This window comes from Hippopotamus amphibius, chromosome 1, assembly GCF_030028045.1.
Source record: "Hippopotamus amphibius kiboko isolate mHipAmp2 chromosome 1, mHipAmp2.hap2, whole genome shotgun sequence".
NCBI lineage: Eukaryota > Metazoa > Chordata > Mammalia > Artiodactyla > Hippopotamidae > Hippopotamus > Hippopotamus amphibius.
In genome coordinates, this window is record NC_080186.1 from 146,839,372 (window position 1) to 146,864,573 (window position 25,202).

Genomic DNA, 25,202 nt, shown 5'->3' on the forward strand with positions numbered 1-25,202 from the left:
CCCCTATAATGTGAATGTTGGTGCATTTAATGTTGTCCCGGAGGTCTCTTAGGTTTTCTTCACCTCTTTGCATTCTTTTTCCTTTATTCTTTTCTGCATCAGTGATTTTCACCATTCTGTCTTCCAGCTCACTTATTCACCCTTCTGCCTCAGTTAATCCGCTATTGGTTCCTTTTAGTGTATTGTTCATTTCAGTTATTGTGTTGCATATCTCTGTTTGTTTGCTCTTTAATTCTTCTAGGTCTTTGGTAAACTTTTCTTGCAACTTTTGATCTTTGCATCCAGTCTTTTTTCAAAGTCCTGGATCATCTTCACCATCATTATTCTGAATTCTTTTTCTGGAAGGGTGCCTATCTCCTCTTCATTTAGTTGTTTTTCTGTGGTTTTATCTTGTCCCTTCATCTGGTACAAAGTCCTCTGCTTTTTCATTTTCTTTATCTTTCTATGGCTGTGGTTTTCAGTTCCACACAATGAAATACTACTGATACAGCTTGATACATCTGTTTGCCCTCTTGTGGAGGAAGCTATCTAGGAGGCACATGTGCACTTCCTGATGGGAGGGACTGATGGTGGGTTGGGCTGGGTGGGCAGAGCTCAGTAAGACTTTAATATGCTTGTCTGCCATGGGTGGGGCTGTGTTCCCACCTTGTTGGTTGTTTGGCCAGAGGCTACCCAACACTGGAGCTTACAGGCTCTTTGGTGGGGCTAATGGCCGACTCTGGGAGGGCTCATGCCAGTGAGCACTTCCTAGAATCCCTGCCACCAGTGTCCCTGTCTCCTCAGTGAGCCACAGCTGCCCCCTACCTCTGCAGGCAACCCTCCAACACCAGCAGGTAGGTCTGGTTCAGTCTCTTATGGGATCACTGCTCCTTCCCCCTGGGTCCTGGTGAGCACACTATTTTTTATGTGCCCTCCAAGAGTGGAGTCTCTGTTTCCTCCAGTCCTGTGAAGGTCCTGTAGTCAAATCCTGCTGCCTTTCAAAGTCTGATTCTCTGGGGATTCCTCCTCCCATTGCCAGATCCCCAGGTTGGGAAGCCTGACATCAGGCTCAGAACTCTCATTTTAGTGGGTGGACTTCTGTGGTATAACTGTTCTCCAGGTTCTGAGTCACCCACCCAGCATTTATGGGATTTGATTTTAACGTGATTGCACCCCTCCTACCGTCTCATTGTGGCTTCTCCTTTGTCTCTGGATGTGGGGTGTCTTTTTTAGTGAGTTCCAGTGTCTTTCTGTCAATGATTGTTCAGCAGTTAGTTGTAATTCCAGTCCTCTTGCAAGAGGGAGTGAGCGCACCTCCTCCTACTCGGCCATCTTGAACCATCTCCACCGGATGTGCTTTTAATAGTGTTCATAGAAGACATGATGCCCACACTCACTCCTCTACATTGGCACCTGCCCACTAGCCCTCCGAGTCTGACGTTTGATCTTTCAGATATCTAGAAATACAGGTCCACACTTGGCTTTAGGAAATAGGTCGTTGTCGCCAGAGAAGCCATCTTTGTTCCCAGTCTAAGAGCAGGTGTACATATGAAATCCCTAAATACATCCACTCTTTGCATGGTTCACCTAGTCAGTCATCACTACCCATAAACTTCCACACGTGGCTGTGGACCAACATCCCATGTAGATAGTAACAGAATTTATGGCGGCAGCATGCTACCCCACATGACCTCAAATCCACACTGTGGGTGTTCTGTGCTGCCTTAAATGCAGATAATAGCTGAGTTCATCACACCCTCCTTATCTGTTAGCCTGAAGATACAACTGGACCACATGCTTACATGTATCAGTGATAAAATTACCAGCAGCCATTTTAAGTGACAACTTTCCGTATTTCCAGATAGTAACACAATAAAGAAAAGTATTAAAAAGCATCACCTCAACCCCAGAACACCAGCCCCTGATCTCCTATTCTTGGTCACACGCATGTTAGATCCACTGCATTACAGCACTGTGAACACCATGGAAGGATGCTCAGCAAAACCTGTACCAGGAGGCTGTCAACCAGGACACTGTATTGCCATGATACAATCAACTCCAAAGGTTATACTGTATTAGATCCCTGCCCAGGTTTGTTTCCTGCGTCAGCTGCCCAGTATCTGTATCTTTGGACATGTTTGTTAACCTCTCAGTGCTTCATCTGCAAGACAAATCACAATACCTACCTCAAAGCGTTCTTTGTGAGGAGTAATTTTAACACATTAATGCTCTATTTGAATTAATACAAGATATGTATGTTATTAATTCATGGTGCTATGAATATTATTACATAAAATAACACCTCGATCACCATCCCTTACAAGGATTTTAGGAGAGTAAAAATTAGTAATATGTGTGACAATACATTAATGTCTTGCCTAACAGACCAAGTTGCTGAGAACATGAACTCCAAGGTGTGTGTTGTTTATTTCTTGTAGGCACAGAGTAACAATGCAATATAGAGTCAATGTGTAGACATACTGTCTGTGGGCATAAGTTAATCATTTATGACACTCTTTGCTAAACAATTTCCAAACAAAGCTACACCATTTCTTTGCTACCACTGTGGTGGTCGAAAGGAAAGGCTGGCCTAGGGAATGACCAGGTCTTCTTCCATGCTGATATGTTGGGTACACCCAAATAACATGAGAATAAGAGAGGTGAAATTATAGCTCAACACCCATCCTATTAATAAAAGAACAGTTGATTACAATCATTATTGGTAATCAACAAGAAGAGTCTCAAAGATATTATTTATTGAGCTTGTATGTGCCAGTAATATGTTGATCTTCTATTTGCTCATGAAATGCTCCCAATAAATGAATGAGATAATGTTATCAGGATTCCCATATCACATATGAGGAAGGTGATGGCTCAGAGTATTAAAGCATTAAAGCAGCATTATAGACTGTTGACTGGAACCTTTGAGAGTCTAGGTTTGGGGTCTCGGTTTCTAACTACTGTTTTAACTTTCCCTGCTGAGCTGTGAATTCATCTTTGTCTGTAATAAAAACTGTAAATATATTTTTTTGGTTTGTTATTTATATTCTTACATTGTTTATGTAATTTTGTGAGGAGTAATCTTTTCATTTCATATGAGCAAAGAGTTAATATTCCTTAAATATATAAAGATCTTCTAAAGAGAGAAAAGAAAAATACTAATAATTGTCTAGAAAAATAGGCAGGGATATCAAAAGGAAATTTAAAGAAAAATAAATGCAAATGGCCTATGAACTCAGCAACACTCAAAAAAGAAATGCCAATTATGGATGGGAAAATTAGAACATCAATGAGAATAATAACTCCAAATGAATCAAACACTTCAGATATATTAAAATCTATGAAATTATAGTGATACTAAGAAGAAAACAAAAAGGACCCCATGGTTCACATTTGGAGGGTGATAGAGAACCAAGTCAGTATTTTGAAAATGTTAAATAAAAAAACATCAAGCTTTTGTCCTGCCTTTCTTTGTGATCCATAATCAAATTCTGATAAAAAGAAATATCCATTTGTGGAAGTTTTTCACCAAAAATAAAAACAAAATTACAAAATCTGAATACCAATATTTGGTAAGCCCTAATGAAATAGTAGATATGGGTAATAATTATCAATGGCTACCACAGTCACAAAAGAAAGAGATGTTACATGCCTCCTGATAGAAGCACATAGTCTAGCCAAAAACAGACAACCTGAATTCGATCTGCTAGCTTATGGGAAATATGGGTGCATGCGAACTTTGCTATACACATCACAGCGACACAATGAAGAACATCCAGCCTGTGGGACTGTCTACAGGACAAACAGCCCTATTGTCTGCAACAAGTAAAGTGCAAGGAAAATAACGGAGAGTCATGAGGAACCTATGGATAAAGAGACTCAGGAGACAGGAAAGTCAATTCTAAAGGTGGAACTTATTTGGATATTGATTTACAAACAAGATAGAAGGAAAAATATCATCGGTAATTTTAAAAGTGACTAGATATCTAATAGTACTAAGTAACTGTCATTATCTTTAGTGTAATAATGGCATTGTTATATTTATGAAAAGAATGTCACCTTTTAGCGATGAATAACTGAAATATTTAGAGATAATACAAAGGAAGAATTGGATGGGGCCATAGGGATCAGTGAATTAAATCCTATTATTTTGCAGATGAGAAGAGAGTGGCTTGTGGCACAGAAGTGGTTGGGGTCCGGTGGATGATAAGAACCCTGGTCTCTAACGCTCAGTTCCTATAATTCAGGACCAAGGTGCACCATGTGGCATCCTAAATACTTCTATGATCCTGGTAAAACTACAACTTACCTTATATCTATATCAGAAAACTGGTAAGAGTATGTAGGACACAGGATGAGTTGCACCTTGTGTGAGGGAGCTTGAGATGGGAAGGAGGGGTTTATTTTTATATAGACTTTACTATAGCAGTTTTAGTTTGACAGCAAAATTGAGCAGAAAGTATAGGAGAATTCCCATATGTGTCCTGCCCCTCCACATGCACAGCCACCCCCACCATCAACATCCTGCCCCAGAGTGGTAAAATTGTTACAACTGATGAACCCACATTGACACATAAAAATCACCCAAAGTCCATAGTTTACCTTTGGGTTCACACTTGATGTTGTACATTTTATGGACTTTGACAAATGTATCCACTATAATAGTATCATACTAGAATGGTTTCCTGCCCTAGATACCCCCTGTTCTCTATCTATTCACCCCTCCCTCCCACCCTTCCCTGGAAAACACTTATCTTTTTACTTTTTTCTGTAAGTTTTCTTTTTCCAGAATGTCATATAGTTGGAGTCACACAGTATGTCGCCTTTTCAAATTGGATTCTTTCACCTAGTAAAATGCATTTAAGTTTCTTCCATGTCTTCTTATGGCTTCATAGCTTGTTTCTTTTCAGCACTAAATAATATTACAGTGTCAGGATTTACCACACGTTATTAGATCCAGTCACCTACTAAAGGGCACCTTGGTTGCTTCCAAGTTTTGGCAATTATGAATAAATCTGCTGTAAACATCTGCATATAGGTTTTCGTGTGGACTTAAGCTTTCAACTGCTTTGGGTAAATACCAAGGAGGAGCACGATGGCAGGATCATCAGGTAAGAGTGTGTTTAGTAAGAAACTGCCAAACTGTCTTCAAATGGGTTTAATTTAACAAATCAGTACCTCAAGTGAAAATCATACATATCCAATGTTATTCTAAAAATATCTTAGAAAGGCAGCATGTTGAGGCTGAAATTACAGATTTCAAAAGCCTCTAAGCTGTAAGTTCTGGGAAGGAAGGGAATTTTTAAGTAGGTCCCTGTATTCCCAACAGTATTCCTAGTACCTAGAACAGTACTGGTACATATTAAGTTCTCATGAAATGTTTGTTACATGAATACATAAATCCAAAGGAAAAAAATATTTCTTTCAGTTTTATAGCAGACAGTTGTTTGTTTACTTGAACAAGTGCAGTGAAGACTCATCTTAGAGGTCTGGTAGTGTGAAAAATAAGTATTTCTAAACATGGATTATCACTCAGATCACATCTCCACCCTAAAAGAGATGTGAAAGGCTGGAACAGACAGAGAAAAAAGCAGAATCCAGCCTCTCGTCTTATTCTGGAGCACGTGCTCCTTGCATGAAATGGGGGACAGAATCCTCTGCACTCTTTAAATTGTCTTCTCTTCATTAGCCAGGCACGTACAGCCGAAGTCACATAAATTAAATGCACGTAAGCTGAGGCTCCACTATAACTGCAAAACCATTGCATTGAAAATAAGCGTTCATTGAAATCACATTAGAAACCAGAAAGATTACATTAGATTTAGAAACATATTTGGCCCCATCAAGAGACAGATTACAGCAAGTTTATAAAACACAGATACACATCATAGGCCAGCCAAGTACCTGGCTAGGAAAAGAACCAGCCTTATTACCTAGACCAGCAAAGAAAAGCGGTCATCTAACGTCAAAACAATGACTATGGAGTCAATTAAACCTTTGAATGAAATGCCAGCTCTTCAAACTCAAGCATTCACCTACTCATCTGGCCTCCGTTTCCCATGATATAAAAAAGGTACAATAATACCTATGGGCACTGCAAGGATAAAAACTATGTATGACAAGTCTAGCACACTGTTTTTCAATTTTCAAAACACACACACACACCGATTATAGTAATAATTCCTTAAGTCTAAGTATGAAGTTCTAGGAAATACAGGTTTGCTGATCCTAAGCCTCCCCAAACCGTGACCTTTCTACCACATCTCAAGCTAAGCTACTATTTAATATTTATGAAGAACCCACAGAGCCCTAGGAATTACATAAACGTGACTTACATGGCTGGCTATTATTTTTCCCTCATCCTTCTTTCCAAGCAAATGTGAAGCTAAATTAGTCATTTATCATAAAGTTCCCTGAAAACATTAAAGTCTAAAGAAATGTCTTATAATTATTCTTAGCCATCTGGCACCAAGTGATGCTCGTGAACTGACAAGAACCATTTGGTAAAAAGCCAAAAAAGTCTATCTTAATTTTACATCTCACTTACTGAAGGTTCTAAGTTGAGAAATTTCAGAGGGGAGAAAATGGTTTATTAAAAAGGGAAAAAAAAATGGGTAAACGCTTGAACTCAGTCACAATCACATAGGAAAACTTAAAGAAATTTCCACCTCTAGCATCCAGTTGTAATTAATAAACTTAAGGCAAAATTACACACTTTACCCATCCAATGCACGCACGCATGTGTGTCATACCCACATAATACACACTGTAAAGGATAAATTGTGGTTGCTTTCCTTTCTAAGTCCTTTCACATAAACAGCAACACAGCATCTTGCTAAGAAACAAGCAAAACTGCCACCAAGAAGCTTACCTACACTGCCTCTCACATGAAGGAGAGCTCTCCATGTACCATGAGCCACTCATCTCTTTCAGACTGAGCCACTAAAGACAGTTCTCACTTGCCTGATAACAGACTTCTGCCTGGTCTCTAATCAACTCATCTCTGGCTGACCTCAATCCATTCTCTACCTTATAGTATGAATGAAGTTCTCAAGATAAACCATTTCTATTTTCCTCAGCCTAAAACTTTTCAAAGACTTCCCACTACCCTTAGGGTAAATACCAAATCCTTGTGATGGTTTAGAAGATCTTCTGAGACCTAGCCCTTATTTCACCAGTCTCACCTTGAATCATACACTTTCACCTGCTCACTGTGCACCAGCCATACTGGCCACCTTCCCATTACTGTGAAGCGCCATGTTCCTTCTGGCCTCAGGGTCTTCAGCGTATTGGAAATACAAAGCATGATCTTTAGCCTACAAGCCCCCAAAAAGAGATACGAAAACAGATTTGGCAATGATGCGTGGATGACTTGGAGTCTCCTCTTTTTTCTCATTCATGAGCAAGCTGTCATTGGTCCAGGAATGTTCCAGATGTTCCATGGACATTAGTTCCCTTCCTTCCTTTAACAGTGGAAATATATCCTCTTTGCTGGGATCATAGTTTCTAATACGTTTTCCTCATTTAAATGTTCTCTCTCTCATTCTGCCCCACCACCCACCCAAAATCTCGGACTCTTCACAATATATTTATCCTCACCATGTATACAAGCTGGCAACCTGGATGCTAAACTCACTTCTCAAGCAGGGTTGGAATCAATTGAGCCCCTCTCCCGGGGTAGTTAGAAGAACATTACTTATCTTTCAATGATTTTATGACAAGTTCCAGCTTCTGAAAATTACTGGATATTACTCTAAAAATAAAACATTGCAGATAATTACCCCTTAGAATGGAACAAATCATTATAATAATTTGAAAAGTTATCTTGGATATGGAAGAAAGAGTACTTATTTGAAAAAAAAAAATTGCCAATGTACATGGAAAAAGCTCATTTCTGAGAGGAAACAGGAGAACAGGAAACTGCTTCATGGTTCCTGCAATTCATTATGCTGATGCTAATAGCCAACCCAATGGTGTACAGTCTCCCAGAGTGTGCCATAAGGAGAGGAAGGAAAGGATGTTACAGGTGAGTGAAAAGTATCTTCTTAATTTTTGTTGGAGATGATATTTTGGAATTTTTTGGATAGGAACTCCGACAAATAAGTTAAAGTAGAAATATGACCATTATAACTGCAAGGGAAGATATCAAATAAAGCCTTACAGAAATCTGTGATTAGAAAAAGGAAGTATCAGTCAAAGTAATAATAAAACCTAAGTCCCATTCATATGTATTGACCCATTTCTCCATCTTAACTAGATTATTAGGAAGGTTCTATTATAATCTCCACTTCACAGGTGGGGAAAAGAAGCAACTCGCCCAGAGCAGCAGTGCTGGGATTTGAATCAAGGTGATTTGGCTCTACAGTCCACACTTGTCACCATGGCACGAAACTGCTTCTCATGTCTTAAATTCAGACACAAAGGGATAGGTTCAATATTATACTGTGCCTCTGACCCCCAATGCACAGGTGAGTTAGTAGCTCCAGATAATGCAGGAATAGACACAATGTTGTGTAAATGAGGAAAACTAAGTCTTAGAGATCTGACTTTCACCAAATGATGGAAGATCTCCTAGTTCCTAATCCATGGGTGTCCCCCCAAGCCATGGTTCCCCATTTGGAGTGCCTTTGAAATATGTGTCACTGTGTTGACAATAAGTCAGCGGGTGATAAATGATTTAGCCAAGCAAATGCAGGCCCTGTGGGATCTGAGAGGGATAACCTTCACCTGGGGTACTAGAGTAAGAGACGCTGCCATGACATCTGAAGCTGAAGAGTATGTAGCTGAATGAAAGTGTGAGAGGAAGAGATGTGAAGATATTTCTAGGCAGAAAAAAACTGCATGGAGGAGAGCCTGGAAGACAAAACACTGTTCCCAAGGAACTTAAGGAAGTCTCATATGAATGGAGGAGTTATACATTTTTAGCATGGAACATTAAAACCAATCAAAACGGAACAATAAACTGGGATGAGACCACACAGAGCTGTGCAAGCTACATGAAAGAGTTAAATAAAGCTATTTTTAGAGTTAAGGAGAGAGCAAGACATCTAGCTGGCATGGCTCCTCCCCAGCCTCTAAGTCCACTTCCCACTGGACCACCCCCACTACAGAGAAATTAGAGGAGAATTAAACAAAACTGAATAAGACCTGCACAGGGGCTGAAAGGAAAAAAGATGAAGCCACCAAGGTAAGACATGGAGGGAGAAGAGGGAAGAAAGCATGTGTCCAAAAAAAGGAGTTTTACTTCCCAAGAAGGCAAGCAACTGCAGGGTGACTCTGAGTGATAAGATCAAAGGATTTACCAGCGGTATGTCAAAGCCAGCTAGCCAGAGCCACGTGTTAAATTTTCAGGAATTCTGTGAGCTGGTTGTTAAATCACTGGTAACTTGAAATCAGACATGCTGGGAACACTTCCTCCCTGAATATCTAAGGGTTTTCCTTTCGGAGAGCTGGGTTACCAGTACACTGTTGCCTATATTCACAGAGGATCTGGCATTATTATTGCTGCTGTTGGCAGGAAATAAGTAGAATAATACAAAAGAGCCATTTTTGAAACTGTCCTTTTCTGCATGTACTCTTTATGTACTAGAAAAAGTAACACAAACCCAAAATAATACACTGTGTGCATTTTAAGGACTTCTGTGTTGGCTTGTCTCACTCACAGTGAAGCTAAACACTGAATATGATCAACCCTAGTACCCATGAGTTTCTATCCATGTTTGTACATATTAAGTTTTACAAAATTTACTGAATAAAAGCAATACATTTGCTTAAGAAAGGCAACAAGGCTTGGTAGTAACTTCATCTATCGAGCTCAACACTGCCAAAAATCCCAGCAATGGCCTCAACATCCTTAAAAATAAATATTGTAAAATTAGGAGTTTTACAAGGCTGTTCCAAAGATATAAGAGAACATACCATAAAAATATACTCCACGCAGTATATGAAAAGTAAATACCTAATAACTTCCATTATCATTATCACTATTACAATTTATAAGAGATCACATTTATTCAGTGTTCACTATATGTGTAAGGCATCCAATCACATAAGAACTACACTTGGTTACAAGTATTATCCCCATTTTACAGTTGAGAAAATTCAGCCTTAAAAGTTAAATACCTTGTCCAAAGTTGTATAATTATTAAGAGATGAGTTCCCAGCCACTGAATTCATAGCAAAAGCTCTTAAAACCTACAGTAAGTGCCTCACAAAGATATTTTAACTTTATTAGGTAATGCCAAGGGATGCAGAGAGTACAAAATAATCAAGTTGCAATTTTGGAAATTAACATTAGTAAAATGAAACATTAATAATGTTTCTAGAAGGCATGTAACTTGGTATACTCCTGTTTTTCTGTCACAATAGTTAATAGTACCCAGTATCCAAATGGATTAGTTTTCTTATTGCAATAGATACTCTCTTGAGTGGCCTACAATACACTGACTTACGAAATTAGACAACATTCTTCATACTTTTTACATGATATATAATGAGCATCCACGTGAATTGAAGCTACTGGCCTACTTTCTTACATCTCGTACATTTGTAACCCAATCAGTTGAGTGGTACGCACACCAAGAGACAGCTAACTGTTTGTTTCCAAACCTCTTTATCTCAGTTATTCTTGTTTACAAAAGTGCTTGCTTCTACAATATTATAAACACCATGTAAATCAATAAAAATATGTGGGAAAACTGGAATTGCTGTTTTCATAGATAGTAAGTTGAAAAATAGTGGTGCAGGGAATTCCCTGGTGGTCCAGTGGTTAGGACTCTGCACTTTCACTGCCAAGGGCACAGGTTCAGTCCCTGGTCTGAGAACTAAGATCCCGCAGGGGGTGGGGAGAGGTGGGGGGGGGGGAGTATGGAAAGAGGCAGGGAGGGAGGGAGGGAGGGAGGGAGGAAGGAAGGAAGGAAGGAAGGAAGGAAGGAAAAAATAGTGGTGCAAATTCCACTATAAAATGGCAGAAAATATTAACTTGCACAAAAGACACATCCATAAAGTGGAACAGGGATTGAGAGTGGGATGACAGAGGCAAACGTTTACTTTTGGCTAACTTGAGGTTACATGGAAGACAGAGTGCTTATGGAGGAGGTGGTAATTGGCTTAACTTTGAAGAGTGACTACATTTTGGAAAGTGGATATTACACAAACTTAAATTAATATGACCAAATAGAGACGAATGACAGAGTCTAATTTAGAAGTATATTTTGTAGAGAACTATTGAATTGGAACAGAATAATACAGGGAGAACTGCCAGTCTTGGCAACTCATTATTCAGTGGTTTCAAACTGAAACCATGAATGGGCTGCTAGTGGTTCCATGAACTCCTTTCACTTTATGAAAAATGTGTTGTTATTTGCATTTTCCCTAAGTAAAAGGGCCTGCAGCTTCTAACCCAAAATGAGATGTAGAACTACTGGCCATAAGTCTTATTTCAAGGTGAATTGATGGGCTAACAAGGTAGCTACTGCCTGTCTCCCAGAATGATAAGTATTGTAAGTTAGTTGTAATTGCCAACTTTATTTGCTTTTAAGTATTCATAATAGACATCAGAAGTAATGAGCAGTGACTATGGAAAGACAAAAAATAATTCTGGGCAGAAAAATGAAGTGGAGTGACCATATATCTCATTTAGAAAAACTGAATTCTATGTAGGCCAAAAAGAACCCTTCATTCAGAGATCAAACATCAAGGGGAAGAAATACAGTCTATAACCACCACCCCCCAAAAAAAATCATAAGCAATAGGATACACATCTTCCAAAACTTACTAACAAAGAACTTAAGTCTCTTCACCTTTAAGATACTGTATACACTAAAATTATGCAACACTAAAGACTGAAAAAATTAAAGAAAAATGCCAGATATTGTGTTTTCATATATTCAACATCACTAAAGTGGGGATTCACTTCACAGACATGTCAGTAGGCAAGAAAGAGAAGCAGTCGTATCTGTCTCCTAAAAGAGATTTATGTGATACGTGTGCACCTTCTAATACGCTCCAGCATTGTGCTTTTAGCGCTGTGCTTCAGAGTGGTGAACAGTTCAAGAGAGATCATTAGTCAGTGCATGTTTAATTACATACCAGTATTTCTCGAAGATTAAAAATGTCTGTCGTTCAATTATTCCCACATAACAGGTCCCATTTTCTACTCATTCAGTTTGGAACAATGTAGTCACAAAATATATTGTTTTAGATGAAAAACTGTTTGATAGTATTCCGCAGAGCCGATTTCAAAGGGGAAAAAAATACACCTGTTTCACATCTCAGGGAGACTACTAGCTACTGCTTTATACCATTCTACATTCATTTTGATTCTAGAGAACACCCATGCCCCCCTCGGCCCTTTTTCTCCATCACCACTTTCACACAATCTCAATGTTCAACACAGCTAGCCTTTCAAGTCCAAGTCACGAGAAACAGCTAACCTTTCATTTAAATGATCTCAACTCTGGTTTTGAGGTCTTATCCCTACACATAAGCAGATCCCCTTCAGAGATTTGGATCAATACATATAGTTACCAGCATAACAACATTCTGACAAAATCCTATGTGATCCTTTGCAAGGAGAAATCATTCCTCAGGAAGAGAAGAAAAAATGAGTGTTTAAGTTCTGAATTTAAGGTAAGAGACCCAGAAAAACAATTTAAAATACATAAGTGCTGCTCAGAATAATTTATTTGATTACACGTACTGCAAGTATTTTCCTTCATGTTTTCGTAATGAACCTGACCATGAAAAAACAAATTTACGTCTTGTCTGTGTCGTTATGAGCTGAGCTCATTTGGTGGGGAAAACCTACAGTTTAATTGCTTGATTTAAATTTGGCTAGTAGAATGCATACTGAAACACTACTCTTTTCATTATGTTAATTTATAACTGGAAAGCTAAATTTACAAAGGCAATAACATTAATTATTTACTTGTCTATTAACGTTGAATATATATTACAAAGCTAATTGGTTTCATAAGTCTGCCAAAAAATTAAAAACAGGTTCGTTCACTGATTTATATTGGAAAGGTACACATATTCTCAGCAGGTTGGTTGTTTTTTATTGTATTACATGAAAATATGTGTAAAATACTTTCTCTATCTGTACAATATTCCACATTATTTCTTCCTTCCTGGGTTGAAAAGCATTTTTTAAAAAGGGAGGATTAGAGCTGGCTAACATTTATTTAATGCTTATTCTGTTTCATACTTACATGCATTATCTCATTTAATTTCAGAACTGAATAACACATGAACCAGCATTAACCCCTTTTTAAAGATGAGGAGACCAACGGTCAGAAAGATTAAAAAATTTGCCAAGGCACAGAGTAAAACAAATCCAGGACTTGTTCTGGAAAGAGCAAGACATTACCATTTATGCCTTACTGTTTGAATACCTGTTATTCACAGCATATTGGACACTGGATGACTCAATACAATTCTTTAAAGAGAAGACTTGTTTCAATGTCAAAATCAAATTCTTCAATGAAAAATTTATTCATAACTCCATTTAGATATTGGCATAAAGATAACCACAGAACACAAAAATGCACAGAAATCATCAATGAATGTGTACTCTAGTGACCTAAAATCAGAATAATACAAGGAAAAAGTCCAGCAAGTACACTTGACCTTTGTCTCTGAAGTGGGATTCAGTATTAGGCAGATTCCTCTTAGGCAGATTCCTCTTAGACTGCAACTGAACAAGGGGGCTTACAAATTAAAGATTATAATACCCATATTACTACCCTCTTGGGCATATTGTGAAGATCAGATATGAAATTGGGATAAAAAAGAGCTATGAAAACTATCAAGCATTATGCAAATCCAAGTTAGTGCAATTAGTATAAGACTGATTTGCACCTAAAGAATTCCCATGGAATTTACTCTGAGTTTTTGTGCAGATTACAATTTAGCTGTATTCTCACGTAACATAAAAGGCTTATAAAATTTTGCTAATACAGAGTAAGTATAACCAGTATCTTGGCCAGAGAAAAAACTCCATTAATATGTGACCTAACGAGGGACGATTAGCAAACAGTCTTTAATTAATACTCAATAAAATATTATAAAATAAGAATGCCTTCAAAAGGGTTTGGGTCATTATATTCATTAATATTTTAAGCAAGTGTTTTTATAAACAGGAAAAAAATCAAAATATTAAGCATGTATTTACACATGCACACTTTAAATAATACAACTAAATTGCTAATGGTTATAAAGCAATTAGGGCCATATTAATATGTGATGAAAAGTGAATTTGTGCATTTTCTAAGAGATTTAAATTACAGTGTGAATGTCTGCAAGTCTGCTGGAAAGTAAAACAATATTCCGCCTTAGTGGCTTGATGATCTTAGAGATTTTCTATAGTAGTTGCAAATCTAATATATCATCATAAATTTATCTTCTAAGACTGCTGTGGAATACTTCATATATCATTCATTATGATGGAGTTTTGCTGAGGGCTGGGGTCTAAAACCATCAAATTAGATTTAAATTACACTTTGGTTCTTTTTTATTCAACATTTAAGCAATATTATATTATCTGTCTGTGAAAAGACAGAGGCTATTTCTACACAGGAGGAAGAGACCATGCAGATTTTTATATCCCTTCCATCATTAAAATGAAAACATTTAATTTTTTATTGTGTTAAACTAAGACAAAAAGATATGAATCAATGTGTCCAGCATTTACTTAGGACCTGCTAAGTATTAAAAGGATTTTCAAACCCTGAGATTGCAAATGAAACAGTTCTGTGTAACGTCAAAATAACTTTCCACCACCCACAGCAGAATAAAATTATTCAGCATCCGAATTGGTCATAATATCCTATGGACCAATCTTTCATTTTCATTTATGGAGTCTGGGATGGAAGTGGGGGCTTATACATTACTTTCTATCCAATTCTGCTAATTATGCTGACGTGGGAAACTAGATTTGTAATAGCAGTCAGACCTTGAGATTTATCTAGAAGTAGCTAAAATTTACCAAATCTAGAGAATCCAATCTAATTAATCTTTTATACTGATTACTACTAGGAATTGCACACAAATCTTATAACAAATTAAAGCAATAAATATGGACTTTGGGTGAACTCATAATCCATTTTGCTTGGTAACACATGTTGAGCTTTGTTAGAAAAATACCATTTAATCCAACATGGTTTTGTCTTTTTTGAACTAGAAATGTTTCTAAGAGATGACTGTGATAGAGGGGAAAAAATGTAAACATATTAATAGTGAGCTCTTATTGAGTTCCTGAGAGAAATGTTATTTAAAAGCTTATGTATTACTCTATATAAACTATAACTGCTTTATGAAAAAGAAATAAATGGTCTATTTTACTAGACAAACCACCAGCATTGCAGAGGACCAAAGAATTGGATGTACTACTGCTGAGCAAACAAACATAAACATTATTTTACACGTGACTTCTGAAAAATGTCTCAGAAACTGCTAGAATCTGGATATATACATCAGCTGGCTTGAGACACCAAACATCTCACAACATGCAGAAAATGACATTTGGACAATAGCCTCCTCAAGTAAGAAAAAAAATCAAAAACCATGAAAGAATTATTCTAAAATACTGACAAATTTCAGGCAATTAACTAAACCATGCCCTTCCCAACATATCACACCTCCTCTCACATGAAAGAAAATCAAGACACCTTTATTTGTATCTGGAAAGCAAATTTATCACTGGATATAGTTATAACAGCCTAGTCAATGGAAGCTGGGGTAAAATGGAAGGTGGGGTAAACATTTTGCTAAACATTAGCAACATTCTAAGAAACTATTTCTATAAATTTATTCCACAAATAGTTATTGAACATGGGCTAGGACTGTTCAAAGCCCTAGTAGTAACAGAGCTATGAATACCATGAAGAGAAACAAAAATTCTATGAGGTTATACGGTCTTATTGCTTATACTACAAGTAACACCAACTCATACACACTGTTTTTTATAGAGAGAGAGAAAGAGAGGCGGAGAGAGAGACAGAGAAAGAAAAAGAGAAAGTTGGAGACACCAGTGGATAGATCATCCTGTGCATTTGTAGAAACTGTAATTTAATCAAAGCATTTATGGTTTTACTCTAAGATATACTTTGAATCTTTTTTATCCATTATGTTTTGTATCTGATTTTCAAAACATCTCTAAAATATGGGACTTTACAGTTTGAATTTCAGCCAGAAGCTACAATGTCTTTTGGTAAATGCACCAAAAAAAAAGAGACAAACTGGTGAAAAACATTGCTATGTAATGTAATTAAAGTGCATTTACTGAAATGGCACAATGGTAGACTTACATTCATTTTTAAATATAAAAGATACAGACATTTATAAGTAACTCAAAGGAGAACTTCTCTAGTTCAGGCAAAGGTACATTTCTATCCTCTGAACGTCACCTATGTGCTAAAACAAGATTCCCTCCACCAGATCCACAGCTTTCCCTAGTTTCCAACATATTCCTAGTCCAAGTCATGGCACACCTGTGAGGTAAGACCTACATGAAATTGGAGATTTCACTTCAAGGACTTATATAGGTTTCATCCTGTGTGCCTTATATCGATTAGCTGGAGATGACATGTGCTGCATCATAGCAAAATGTCCAGCTGAAGCCTCAACAGGCCCATCAATCATTATTTTTCTGAATGCAGTTGGGTTTCCAATGTTTTGCCTCTAACATCAAGGTAGACTGTGGCAGTCTTTACCCTGTCTACTAGTGTACACATCACTTTGAAAATAACAAAGGTATTTAAAAAATTTCTCTAGAAACAAATCTCAATTTCCAGCAGAGCCCATCTTTCTTATCACCCCCTCCCTTGTAGTTTGCTCAACAAATATTTTTTTGGAAAATGATTTACCAGTTCCTATTTTTTTAAGTTGGGATTTTGATCTAAGAAGCACAATGAAAGAAAAGCACTACTGTAATAGGAAAAAAGAAGACAAATAATTATATACTAGAATAATAATTATTCTTGAATTTCGAATGACAAAAGGAAGAAATTCTATAAGAAATACAGATGCCTAATGCTACCTATTTTTGGTAAAGAAGTAAATTAAAAAATACACACATTCATGTACACATATACGAGAGACATCTGATAACGATTAATGTCTTGATAATTTCAGGAGATAACACTATGATAAAGTATAAAAAACCAAATGCCTTTTCATGCTTTTTCTGTTTTAAGCCAATTTTATCCTTTGTTGGCTTCCTAAGGCATTAAGACAAAAAGTGTCTTTTCTTTGGCTCTACATTGGTCAGCACGCTAAGCTGTCCCATTACTTTACCTAGGAACACTCTCACGTGAACAACTTTGGAAAAAGAATTGTTGTTTTAGATCTTCCCCCTCATTTATCTGCCATTATTCTGCTGTACTGTGTCAGTGCATCATTTGCAGATTGCTTTGCTCCAATACAGGGCTCTGCAGGTTAGAGACAAGTGGAGATTCAAAATACACACATGTATGGAATAGGCCATATGTAAATGTATTTATTTGTGAACCAAAAGTAATATTCTTATGAAAATCTTTACCACACAAAAAAGTATAAAGTAAAACTTGACAACTTTCCCACTGCACATACTAATATAAAAAACAGGTGGGTGTATTAGTTATCTATCGCTATATAACGAATTACTACAAACTTAGTGGTTTAAAACAATACATATTCATTATCTCACAAGTGTAATTGGTCAGAGATCTAGACACAGCTTAACTGAGTTCCTCTGTTTCATCATCTTTTACAAGACTGTAATGTAATTAAGACATTGGTCAGGATTGGGGTCTCATCTGAAACTTAACTTAGTTAAGAATATACTTCCAAGCCCCTGTGGTTATTTGCAGGATTCAGTTTCTCACAGGCTATTTGACTTCATTTCCATGTGCATCTCTACTCAGAGTAGTTCGCTCCCTCAAAGCCATCAAAGGACAGTCAATAAAGAAAGTCTGCTAGCAAGACAAAAGTTACAATTTCTTGTGTCTTAATCACAACGGGGACATTCCATCATCTTAGACATACTGTTGGTTAGAAGCATGTCACTAGGCCAGCCCATACCTAAGCAGAGGGAATTATAAACACAATGTAGGGTCATTAGGGGTTATCTTAGATCTTAGTAGATGTGAACAAATATGGAAGTTTATTTTCTATATGTACTTTGGCAACTCTGTTTTATTCACTTACTATGTCATGGTCATCTTCCCATTCCAGTGTAGACATTTACTTTATTCTTCTAAGTAGTCACATAGCATTTATTTTATATATTTAATTATTTCCTATGCCATACCTTTTCAAACCTCTCTATTTTTCCTTGGCTTTTCATCTGCAGCCCCTAGAAAATGGAGATAGTCTAACATCTTTAGATTATAGAATTTTACTTATAGCAGGAAATTTAAATGGGTTGATGTTACTATTTCAACTTACTAAGGATCCAGAAGACACACATAATGTGGCTCCAAGCATCACAAAAAAGGCATAAATATTTGTCAAGTTTGATTACTTCAAAAGTTTTACAGGAGTGATACAAGCAGAATGAGATAGAGATTCAGTACTCCACGAATCTATTTTATGTAATTCTAGCATAAATGTTATAAAAACTTTAGAAAAATGGGGAAGAAGCCACCCATTTCTCTTGGGGAACTGATGGAATATCTTGTTCCTTCTAAGAACTTAAGACTTTACACAATACAGAATGCAGATAGTGTTCTATCTATGTGATGAAGGCAGTTGTTCACCTGGTAAAATGATAGATAGATTCAAAAGGCCCCATTTGCCCATCACCATACATAAAAATGTCTAATTATAAGCCTCATACTGACACTGTAAGTGTTCTTTCTTCTATAAAAGTTTTTACTAGTAACTGTGAGTTCAGACCATATTAGGTAATAGCAAAGGACTGGATGAGTTATAATTAATAAATATCAGTGAGATATGGAGAAATATATTTAGATGGAAAAATCTGGCATGTCAACAATTAAACAATAAAAAAAACTACAGTACACATTACTGGTTAGGACAGGATGGCATAGATCCCTTTCTACATGCTCCATTCACACTAATCATAGCTGGAAACCCTGGAAATGGTATGAGAGACAACCAAAGGAGAACTCTAAAAAGTAATAAGAAGGTGGGAACCTGGACCCTAGGATGGGAGAAATGCACAGTGGACAGATGTTTTGTTCCCTCTTTATCCAAAGGAGAAAGGCTGGCCAGATCTGGCATTTACAACAACTGCCAACCTGGGGAAGGGAGAAAGGCAGCCCAGGTAGACTCATTCCTCCCTGGAATTGAATGAGAGTTCTTGTGACAACATGAGGTGAACTCAAAGCAAAAAGCAAGAGGGATAAATTGGGAGCCCAGCCAGAAAAAAGCAGCCAAGGGAGGTATACACCTGAGATCCTCTTCCTACCAAGATGTACCTAGGTGGTATACAGAGCTGGCAGGAGAAGCAGCCTGGTCCAGAAAACCTCGCCCCTACTCTGAAACACCAGGATGGGTGGTAAGAATTGGATAAAGGGAAATAAGCACCGGAAGAGGGCCGTTCTGAGAAGCTGCTTTGCTCCTGTGGACCAAAGATGCTCCTCCCCCTCCTAGAAACACTGGAGTAGGGGTATGAGTAAAGAAATACCCAAAACCCTTATTTCCCCAAGAGACAATAAATGCATGTACTAAAGCAGTTTGACCTGCGGAAATTCTCTCTGCCCCAATTGCCACTGAGTTTGGACACATGGGGATTGCTGTGGCACCATATAACCCAAGCAGATCAAAAAAATAATGCAAAGGATCTAAAAATTAAACTGCCATTGGAAACACAGCCCATAAAATTTGACCAAGACCTGTGTGTGTGTGCTCGCGCGCACAAGCAAGTGCGCTAGAAGTAAACAAGGTGACTGCCTACTGAAGTAAAATATTTAAATAGGACCTAAATTCTGACATAATAGACAAAGTGTTTAGGACAAAATAAAATATTACCCATCAAACAAGAGTCAAGTAAGTCAAACAACAAAAACCTTGTTAAAAAATGACCAGAAGATAGAGCTACCATACGATCCAGCAATCCCACTCCTGGGCATATATTTGGAGAAAACCACAATTCGAAAAGATACATGCACCCCTATGTTCACTGCAGCACTATTAACAATAGCCAGGGCATGGAAGCAACCTAAATGTCCATCAACAGAGGAATGGATAAAGAAGATGTGGTACATATATACAATGGAATATTACTTAGCCTTAAAAAAGAACAAAATAATGCCATTTGCAGCAACATGGATGGAACTAGAGATTATGATACTAAGTGAAATCAGACAGAGAAAGACAAATATCATATGATATCACTTATGAGTGGAATCTTTAAAAAAAAAGGCTACACGTGAACTTAACTACAAAAACAAAATAGATTTGCAGATGTACAAAGTAAACTTAACGGTTACCAGGGAATGGGGGTGGGAGGGACAAATTGGAAGACTGGGACTGACACATACACACTACTATATATAAAATAGATAACTTAAATAGACAACTAATAAGGACCTAATGTATAGCACAGGGAACTCTACTCAATACTCTGTTCTGGCCTATATGGGAAAAGAATCTAAAAAAGAGTGGATGTATGTATTTGTATAACAGATTCACTTTGCTGTATACCTGAGTTTAACACATTGTAAATCAACTTTATCCCAATAAAAATTTTAAAAAAATGAGCAGAGGACCTTAATAGACATTTTTCCAAGGAAGACATATAGATGGCCAACAGACACACTAAAAGATATCCAACATCATCAGATAAATGCAAATCAAAACCGCAATGAGATATCACCTCACATCTGTCAGAACTACTATCATCAAAAAAAACCACAAATAACAAGTTGGTGAGAATGTGAAGAGAAGGGACTCTTGTGCACCCTTGGCTCATTGGTACAGCTACTATGGAAAAAATTATGGAGGTTCCTCAAAAAGTTAAAAATAAATCTACCATATGACCCAGCAATTCCACTCCTGGGTATTTATCTGAAGAAAACAAAAACACTAATTCTAAAGACATATGCACCCTTATGTTTTTGTTTTTTGGTTTTTCTTACAGTGCAATTTTATTTATCTATCTATTTATATTTATTTTTTAAACTTTTATATTAGAGTATAGATTAGTAACAATGCTGTGTTACCTTCAGGTGTATCACACAGTGATTCAGTTATGTTCATTGTAGCACTGTTTACAACAGTGAAGATATGGAATCAACTGATGTGCCTATTGATAGATGAATGGATAGGGATATAAGGCATATCTGTGTCTCTGTGTGTGTTTGTGTATGTATATACATGTATTTATATACCCACATATATATATATGTATATATATATTATACGTGTATATGTGTATGTATATACAAATATTATTCAGCCATAAAAAAGGATGAAACCTTGCCATTTGCAACATGAATGGACCTAGAGAGTATTATGCTAAATGAAATAAGTGACACAGAGAAAGACAAATACCATACTATCTCACTTATATGTAGAATCTAAATAAAAGACAAATGAACAAACAAGACAAAACAGGAACGACTCAAGTATAAATAACAACCTACAATAGCCACAGAGGAAGGAGTAAGACGTTCTGGCAAAACAGTTGAAGAGGATTAAGAGGTATAAACTTCCAGTTATAAAATAAATAACTCATAGTTATATAGTGTACAGCATAAGGATTATAGACAATGATTCTGTCACAATTTTGTGTGGTGACAGATGGTTACTAGACCTTGTTGTGATCAATTCATAAAGTACACAAATGTCAAACAACTGTGTAAACCTGAAACTCACATTACATATCAACTATACTTCAATAAATAGGGAAAAAGTCTATACTCAAAACACACTATAAATAAATCATGATGAAATTTATAAAACGTTGAACCAACCTGTAGTAAGGTAAGAAAAAAAAACATGGAAACATGGAAAGCACGTGAAAAGTAATAAAATGGCATACTTAAGCATCAATGCATTAATTTCTTTGTTTCCATACATTAATTTTTAATTGAAGTATAGTTGATTTACAGTGCTGTATTAATTTCTGCTGTACAGCAAAGTGACTCAGTTATATACATATGTACATTCTTTTTTATATTCTTTTCCACTATGGTTTATCATAGAATATTGAATTAAATTCCCTGTGCTGTATAGTAGGACTTTGATGTTTATTCATTCTATGTGTAATAGTTTGCATCTACTAACCCCAAACTCTCAGTCTATCCCTTCCCCACCCTCTCTCCTCGGCAACCACAAGTCTATTCTCTATGTCTGTAAATCTGTTTCTGTTTTGTAGATGAGTTCACTTATGCCATATTTTAGATTCCATATATAAGTCATATCATATGGTATTTGTCTTTCTCTGTCTGACTTAATTGCTTAGTATGATAATCTCTAGTTGCATCCATGTTGCTGCAAATGGCATTATTTCATTCTTTTTTATGACTGAGTAGTATTCATTGTATATATGAGGGTGAGTCAAGAATTATTTGCACTCTGGCTGTAGAATTTACAGAAGTTTTAATATAATCAGAGTGCGGATAAGTTTTGACTCACCGCTGTATGTATCATGTCTTCTTTATCCATTCATCTATCAATGGACATTTAGGTTGTTTCCATGTCTTGGCTATTGTGAATAGTGCTGTTACGAACATAGGGGGGCAAGTATCTTTTTGAATTATAGCTTTGTCCAGATATATGCCCAGGAGTGGGATTGCTGGATCATATGGCAATTATATTTTTAGTTTTCTGAGGAACTTCCATACTATTTTCCGTAGTGACTGCACCAACTCACATTGTCACCAACAGTATAGGAGGGTTCCTTTTTCTCCACACCCTCTCCAGCATTTGTTAGCTATAGACTTTTTAATGATGGCCATTCTGACCAGTATAAGGTGGTACCACATTGCAGTTTTGATTTGCGTTTCTTTAATAATTAGTGATGTTGAGAATCTTTTCACATGCCTATTGGCCATCTATATGTCTTATTTTGAGAAATATCCATTTAGGTCTTCTGCCTGTTTTTTGATTGGGTTCCTGGGATTTTTGTTGTTGAGTTGTATGAGCTGTTTATATATTTTGGAAATTAAGTCCTTGTCAGTTGCATCATTTGCAAATATTTTCTCCCATTCTATAGGAGAATATTGTCTTTTAGTTTTGTCTATGGTTTCCTTTGCTGCACAGAAGTTTTAAGTTTAATTAGGTCCCATTTGTTTATTTTTGTTTTTATTGCTATTGCCTTGGGACACCGACTTAAGAAAACACTGATACAATTTATGTCAGAGAATGTTTTACCTATGATTTCTTTCAGGAGTTTTATGGTGTCATGTCTTATATTTAAGTCTTTAAGCCATTTTGAGTTTATTTTGGTGTGTGGTGTGAGGGTAGTTTCCATACATTTTAAAACAACCTTATTAAAATGTAAGTCACATACAATTAACTTTACCCTTTGAAATTGTAAAATTAATGACCACTAGTGTATTCAGAGTTGTATATCCATTACTACACTCAATTTTAAAATATATTCATTACCCTGAAAAGAAACTGCAGGCAACCTGGCTTCCAACCCCCAAAAAACCTGATCCTCCCAACCCTAGGCAACCACTACTCTTTCTATGTCTATAAATTTCCCTATTCTGGAAATTTCATAAAAATGGAATTATAAAAGAGGATAGAGATTATATTTAGAGGATAGAGATTATATATTTTTCCCAATCACTATGGTATGAAACTAAAAGCCAATTACAGGAAGAAAAATTGGAAAAACACAAACAAATGAAGACTAAACAACATTCTACTAAATACATAATGGGTCAATGAAGAAATTAAAGAGGAAAACAGAAAGTTTCTCAAGACAAATGAAAATGAAAATACAACTTTCCAAAATCTGTGATGCAGCAAAAGAAATTCTGAGAGAGAAATTTATAGTGAGACAGGCCTACCTCATGTAACAAGAAAAATCTCCAATAAACAATCTAAACTTACACCTAAGGGAACTAGGAAAATAAAGAACAAACAAAGCCCAAAGTTAGCAGAATGAGGAAAATATAAAGATTAGAGAAGAAATATATACAAAAGAAACCAAAAATAGAAAAGCAATGATACCAAGAGCTGGTTTTTTGAAAAGATAAAGTTGATAAGCCTTTACCTGCCTCATCAAGGAAAAGAGAGAAAAGACCCAAATAAATTAAACAAGAAAGAAAAAGGAGATATTACAACTGATATCACAGACATACAAAAAATCATAAGAGAATACTAAAAAGTTATATGGCATCCAAATTGGAATGGAAGAAGTAAAACTGTCACTATTTGCAGATAATATATTATATATAGAAAACCCTATAGTCTCCACCAAAAATTATTAGAATAAATGAACTCAGTACAGTTTCAGGATAAAAAATTAATATATAGAAATCTGTTGGTTTTCTATATGCTAATAATAAATACCAGAAAAAGAAAGTAAGAAAATGATCCATTTAATTGCATCAAATAGAATAACATATCTAGGACTAAACTTAACCAATGCAGTGAAAGACCTATACCTTTAAAACTATAAAATACTGATGGAGGAAACCTGAAGATGGTACAAAGAAATGGAAAGATATCTCATGTTTATAGATTGGAAGAGTTAATATTATTAAAATATCTATAATATCCAAAGCAATCTACAAATTTAATGCAATCCATATCAAAAACTCAGGACATTTTCACAGAACTAGAATAATCATAAGATTCATATGGGACCACAAAAGACTAACTTTCCAAAGTAATCTGGAGAAAAATAAACAGAGCTGAGGTATCACATGCCCTGACTACAGAATAGTACCACAAAGCTACAGTAATCAGAGCAGTATGGTATTGGCACAAAAACAGACACATAGATCAATGTAACAGGACAGAGAACACAGAAATATACCCATACACTTATGATCAATTAATCTATGACAAATGAGGCAAGACTATACAATGGAGAAGAGACACTCTTCAATAAGTGGTGCTGGAAAAACTTGACAGCTATATGTGAAAGGATGAAATTAGAAGATTTTCTTACACCATGTACAAAAAATAAACCCAAAATGCAATAAACATCTAAATTTAAGACCAGAAACCATAAAACTCCTGCAAGAAAACATAGGCAGAACACTCTTTGACATAAATTGTAGCAATAAATTTTTTGGCTCTGTCTCCTAAGGCAA